Below are 6,187 nucleotides of genomic sequence, written 5' to 3'. Positions count from 1 at the left end.
GAACCTGTCTGTCTTCAATAAGGGGTCAGGGTGAGTCAGCGTAAACTGACTGGGTGCTCTTTGGGAACCTGCCTGTCTTCAATAAGGGGTCAGGGTGAGTCAGCGTAAACTGACTGGGTGCTCTTTGGGAACCTGTCTGTCTTCAATAAGGGGTCAGGGTGAGTCAGCGTAAACTGACTGGGTGCTCTTTGGGAACCTGCCTGTCTTCAATAAGGGGTCAGGGTGAGTCAGCGTAAACTGACTGGGTGCTCTTTGGGAACCTGTCTGTCTTCAATAAGGGGTCAGGGTGAGTCAGCGTAAACTGACTGGGTGCTCTTTGGGAACCTGTCTGTCTTCAATAAGGGGTCAGGGTGAGTCAGCGTAAACTGACTGGGTGCTCTTTGGGAACCTGTCTGTCTTCAATAAGGGGTCAGGGTGAGTCAGCGTAAACTGACTGGGTGCTCTTTGGGAACCTGTCTGTCTTCAATAAGGGGTCAGGGTGAGTCAGCGTAAACTGACTGGGTGCTCTTTGGGAACCTGTCTGTCTTCAATAAGGGGGTCAGGGTGAGTCAGCGTAAACTGACCGGGTGCTCTTTGGGAACCTGTCTGTCTTCAATAAGGGGGTCAGGGTGAGTCAGCGTAAACTGACTGGGTGCTCTTTGGGAACCTGTCTGTCTTCAATAAGGGGTCAGGGTGAGTCAGCGTAAACTGACCGGGTGCTCTTTGGGAACCTGCCTGTCTTCAATAAGGGGTCAGGGTGAGTCAGCGTAAACTGACTGGGTGCTCTTTGGGAACCTGCCTGTCTTCAATAAAAGGGGGTCAGGGTGAGTCAGCGTAAACTGACCGGGTGCTCTTTGGGAACCTGTCTGTCTTCAATAAGGGGGTCAGGGTGAGTCAGCGTAAACTGACTGGGTGCTCTTTGGGAACCTGTCTGTCTTCAATAAGGGGGTCAGGGTGAGTCAGCGTAAACTGACTGGGTGCTCTTTGGGAACCTGTCTGTCTTCAATAAGGGGTCAGGGTGAGTCAGCGTAAACTGACTGGGTGCTCTTTGGGAACCTGTCTGTCTTCAATAAGGGGGTCAGGGTGAGTCAGCGTAAACTGACTGGGTGCTCTTTGGGAACCTGTCTGTCTTCAATAAGGGGTCAGGGTGAGTCAGCGTAAACAGACTGGGTGCTCTTTGGGAACCTGTCTGTCTTCAATAAGGGGTCAGGGTGAGTCAGCGTAAACAGACTGGGTGCTCTTTGGGAACCTGTCTGTCTTCAATAAGGGGTCAGGGTGAGTCAGCGTAAACTGACTGGGTGCTCTTTGGGAACCTGTCTGTCTTCAATAAGGGGTCAGGGTGAGTCAGCGTAAACTGACTGGGTGCTCTTTGGGAACCTGTCTGTCTTCAATAAGGGGTCAGGGTGAGTCAGCGTAAACTGACTGGGTGCTCTTTGGGAACCTGTCTGTCTTCAATAAGGGGTCAGGGTGAGTCAGCGTAAACTGACTGGGTGCTCTTTGGGAACCTGTCTGTCTTCAATAAGGGGTCAGGGTGAGTCAGCGTAAACTGACTGGGTGCTCTTTGGGAACCTGTCTGTCTTCAATAAGGGGTCAGGGTGAGTCAGCGTAAACTGACTGGGTGCTCTTTGGGAACCTGTCTGTCTTCAATAAGGGGGTCAGGGTGAGTCAGCGTAAACTGACTGGGTGCTCTTTGGGAACCTGCTGTCTTCAATAAGGGGTCAGGGTGAGTCAGCGTAAACTGACTGGGTGCTCTTTGGGAACCTGTCTGTCTTCAATAAGGGGTCAGGGTGAGTCAGCGTAAACTGACTGGGTGCTCTTTGGGAACCTGCCTGTCTTCAATAAGGGGTCAGGGTGAGTCAGCGTAAACTGACTGGGTGCTCTTTGGGAACCTGCCTGTCTTCAATAAGGGGTCAGGGTGAGTCAGCGTAAACTGACTGGGTGCTCTTTGGGAACCTGCCTGTCTTCAATAAGGGGTCAGGGTGAGTCAGCGTAAACTGACTGGGTGCTCTTTGGGAACCTGCCTGTCTTCAATAAGGGGGTCAGGGTGAGTCAGCGTAAACTGACTGGGTGCTCTTTGGGAACCTGCCTGTCTTCAATAAGGGGTCAGGGTGAGTCAGCGTAAACTGACTGGGTGCTCTTTGGGAACCTGCCTGTCTTCAATAAGGGGTCAGGGTGAGTCAGCGTAAACTGACTGGGTGCTCTTTGGGAACCTGTCTGTCTTCAATAAGGGGTCAGGGTGAGTCAGCGTAAACTGACTGGGTGCTCTTTGGGAACCTGCCTGTCTTCAATAAGGGGTCAGGGTGAGTCAGCGTAAACTGACTGGGTGCTCTTTGGGAACCTGTCTGTCTTCAATAAGGGGTCAGGGTGAGTCAGCGTAAACTGACTGGGTGCTCTTTGGGAACCTGTCTGTCTTCAATAAGGGGTCAGGGTGAGTCAGCGTAAACTGACTGGGTGCTCTTTGGGAACCTGTCTGTCTTCAATAAGGGGTCAGGGTGAGTCAGCGTAAACTGACTGGGTGCTCTTTGGGAACCTGTCTGTCTTCAATAAGGGGTCAGGGTGAGTCAGCGTAAACTGACTGGGTGCTCTTTGGGAACCTGTCTGTCTTCAATAAGGGGTCAGGGTGAGTCAGCGTAAACTGACTGGGTGCTCTTTGGGAACCTGTCTGTCTTCAATAAGGGGTCAGGGTGAGTCAGCGTAAACTGACCGGGTGCTCTTATAACCTGTCTGTCTTCAATAAGGGGTCAGGACCTGCAGTGAGTGCAGCGTAAACTGACCGGGTGCTCTTTGGGAACCTGTCCTGTCTTCAATATAGGCCCCGACCTCAGTCAGGGTGCAGTTATACTTCAATGCCTCAGACCAAATACTGCCCCGACCTGCAGTCTTACTGCCCAGACCTGAACCTGCAGTGTCTTCAACCTAAACTGGACCTGCAGTCAGGGACCTGCAGTTATACTGCCTGACCGACCTGCAGTTATACTGCCCCAGACCTGTTATACTGACTCAGTAAGTTATACTGCCCAACCTGCAGTTATACTGCCTGACCTGCAGTTATACTGCCCCCGACCTGCAGTTATACTGCCCCCGACCTGCAGTTATACTGCCCCAGACCTGCAGTTATACTGCCCCCGACCTGCAGTTATACTGCCCCAGACCTGCAGTTATACTGCCCCAGACCTGCAGTTATACTGCCCCAGACCTGCAGTTATACTGCCCCCGACCTGCAGTTATACTGCCCCCGACCTGCAGTTATACTGCCCCAGACCTGCAGTTATACTGCCCCAGACCTGCAGTTATACTGCCCCCGACCTGCAGTTATACTGCCCCCGACCTGCAGTTATACTGCCCCCGACCTGCAGTTATACTGCCCCCGACCTGCAGTTATACTGCCCCAGACCTGCAGTTATACTGCCCCCTGCAGATACTGCCTGCAGTTATACTGCCCCAGACCTGCAGTTATACTGCCCCAGACCCCCCCGACCTGCAGTTATACTGCCTGCCCCCCTGACCTGCAGTTATACTGCCCCGACTGCCCCCCGACCTGCAGTTATACTGCCCCCGACCTGCAGTTATACTGCCCCCGACCTGCAGTTATACTGCCCCAGACCTGCAGTTATACTGCCCCGACCTGCAGTTATACTGCCCCAGACCTGCAGTTATACTGCCCCCCGACCTGACCTGCCTGCAGTTATACCTGCCCCCAGACCTGCAGTTATACTGCCCCCGACCTGCAGTTATACTGCCCCCGACCTGCAGTTATACTGCCCCAGACCTGCAGTTATACTGCCCCAGACCTGCAGTTATACTGCCCCCTGCAGTTATACTGCCCCCGACCTGCAGTTATACTGCCCCAGACCTGCAGTTATACTGCCCCAGACCTGCAGTTATACTGCCCCAGACCTGCAGTTATACTGCCCCCGACCTGCAGTTATACTGCCCCCGACCTGCAGTTATACTGCCCCCGACCTGCAGTTATACTGCCCCCGACCTGCAGTTATACTGCCCCAGACCTGCAGTTATACTGCCCCAGACCTGCAGTTATACTGCCCCAGACCTGCAGTTATACTGCCCCCGACCTGCAGTTATACTGCCCCCGACCTGCAGTTATACTGCCCCAGACCTGCAGTTATACTGCCCCAGACCAGTGCCCCCCCTGTTATACTGCCCCCGACCTGCAGTTATACTGCCCCAGACCAGTTATACTGCCCCCGACCTGCAGTTATACTGCCCCCCTGCAGTTATACTGCTGCAGTTATACTGCCCCCAGACCTGCAGTTATACTGCCCCCCTGACCTGCAGTTATACTGCCCCCGACCTGCAGTTATACTGCCTGCAGTTATACTGCCCCCTGCCCCCGACCTGCAGTAATACTGCCCCAGACCTGCCCCGACCTGCAGATACCTGCACCTGTTATACTGCCCCCTGCAGACCTGCAGTTATACTGCCCCAGACCTGCAGTTATACTGCCCCAGACTGCCCCGACCTGCAGTTATCCTGCCCCCGACCTGCAGTTATACTGCCCCCGACCTGCAGTTATACTGCCCCCTGCCCCCGACCTGCAGTTATACTGCCCCCGACCTGCAGTTATATACTGCCCCCCGACCTGCAGTTATACTGCCCCCGACCTGCAGTTATACTGCCCCCGACCTGCAGTTATACTGCCCCCGACCTGCAGTTATACCTGCAGTTATACTGCCCCCGACCTGCAGTTATACTGCCCCCCCTGCAGTTATACTGCCCCAGACCAGTTATACTGCCCCCGACCTGCAGTTATACTGCCCCGACCTGCAGTTATACTGCCCCCGACCTGCAGTTATACTGCCCCCTGCCCCCGACCTGCAGTTATACTGCCCCCGACCTGCAGTTATACTGCCCCCGACCTGCAGTTATACTGCCCCCGACCTGCAGTTATACTGCCCCCGACCTGCAGTTATACTGCCCCCGACCTGCAGTTATACTGCCCCCGACCTGCAGTTATACTGCCCCCGACCTGCAGTTATACTGCCCCCTGCCCCCGACCTGCAGTTATACTGCCCCCGACCTGCCTGCCCCAGACCTGCAGTTATACTGCCCCCTGCAGATACTGCCTGACCTGCAGTTATACTGCCCCCGACCTGCAGTTATACTGCAGTTATACTGCCCCGACCTGCAGTTATACTGCCCCTGACCTGCAGTTATACTGCCCCCGACCTGCAGTGCAGTTATACTGCCCCCGACCTGCAGTTATACTGCCCCCGACCTGCAGTTATACTGCCCCCGACCTGCAGTTATACTGCCCCCTGCCCCCGACCTGCAGTTATACTGCCCCCGACCTGCAGTTATACTGCCCCCGACCTGCAGTTATACTGCCCCCGACCTGCAGTTATACTGCCCCCGACCTGCAGTTATACTGCCCCCTGCCCCCGACCTGCAGTTATACTGCCCCCGACCTGCAGTTATACTGCCCCCGACCTGCAGTTATACTGCCCCCGACCTGCAGTTATACTGCCCCCCCAGACCTGCAGTTATACTGCCCCGACCTGCAGTTATACTGCCCCCCGACCTGCAGTTATACTGCCCCGACCTGCAGTTATACTGCCCCCTGACCTGCAGTTATACTGCCCCCGACCTGCAGTTATACTGCCCCCCTGCAGACCTGCAGTTATACTGCCCCCGACCTGCAGTTATACTGCCCCCGACCTGTTACTGCCCCCTAGTTATACTGCCCCCGACCTGCAGTTATACTGCCCCGACCTGACAGTTATACTGCCCCCGACCTGCAGTTATACTGCCCCCGACCTGCAGTGCCCCCGACCTGCAGTTATACTACAGTGTACTACAGTTATACTACCGTGTAACTACAGTTATACTACAGTGTACTATGTTTATACTACAGTGTACTACAGTTATACTACCGTGTACTACAGTTATACTACAGTGTACTACAGTTATACTACAGTGTACTATGTTTATACTACAGTGTACTACAGTTATACTACCGTGTACTACAGTTATACTAACATGTACTACAGTTATACTACAGTGCACTACAGTTGTACTGCACTCTAACTACAGTTATACTACAGTGCACTGCAGTTGTACTGCACTCTAACTACAGTTATACTACAGTTATACTACAGTGTACTACAGTTGTACTGCACTATAACTACAGTTATACTACAGTTGTACTGCACTCTAACTACAGTTATACTACAGTGTACTGCAGTTGTAC

The 6,187-nt window shown here is 53.9% G+C and overlaps 1 long non-coding RNA gene across 7 annotated transcripts in view; it reads right to left on the bottom strand.

Annotated features, from left to right (window-relative positions):
- LOC127928491 (uncharacterized) overlaps positions 1-2,312 on the bottom strand; it is a 3,463-nt gene extending 1,151 nt beyond the window's left edge. For 2 of the 7 annotated variants that reach the window (XR_008131296.1, XR_008131299.1), the window contains exons 1-4: positions 2,254-2,312; positions 2,062-2,189; positions 1,805-1,996; positions 1-4 (exon numbers count right to left, since the gene is read on the bottom strand). The exon at positions 1-4 is cut by the window's left edge. This is a non-coding gene — a long non-coding RNA (uncharacterized LOC127928491). Of the gene's footprint in view, positions 5-29; positions 133-157; positions 261-1,804; positions 1,997-2,061; positions 2,190-2,253 lie in introns of those variants that run through there. The other 5 variants (XR_008131294.1, XR_008131295.1, XR_008131298.1 and 2 more) reach the window with 5 other exon arrangements.
- Positions 2,313-6,187: the final 3,875 nt, after the last annotated feature.

The sequence above is a fragment of the Oncorhynchus keta genome, unplaced genomic scaffold (assembly GCF_023373465.1).
Source record: "Oncorhynchus keta strain PuntledgeMale-10-30-2019 unplaced genomic scaffold, Oket_V2 Un_scaffold_28172_pilon_pilon, whole genome shotgun sequence".
Lineage (NCBI taxonomy): Eukaryota > Metazoa > Chordata > Actinopteri > Salmoniformes > Salmonidae > Oncorhynchus > Oncorhynchus keta.
The sequence above is the reverse complement of the archived record's forward strand: the minus strand, read 5'-3'. Positions and strand labels throughout refer to the sequence as shown.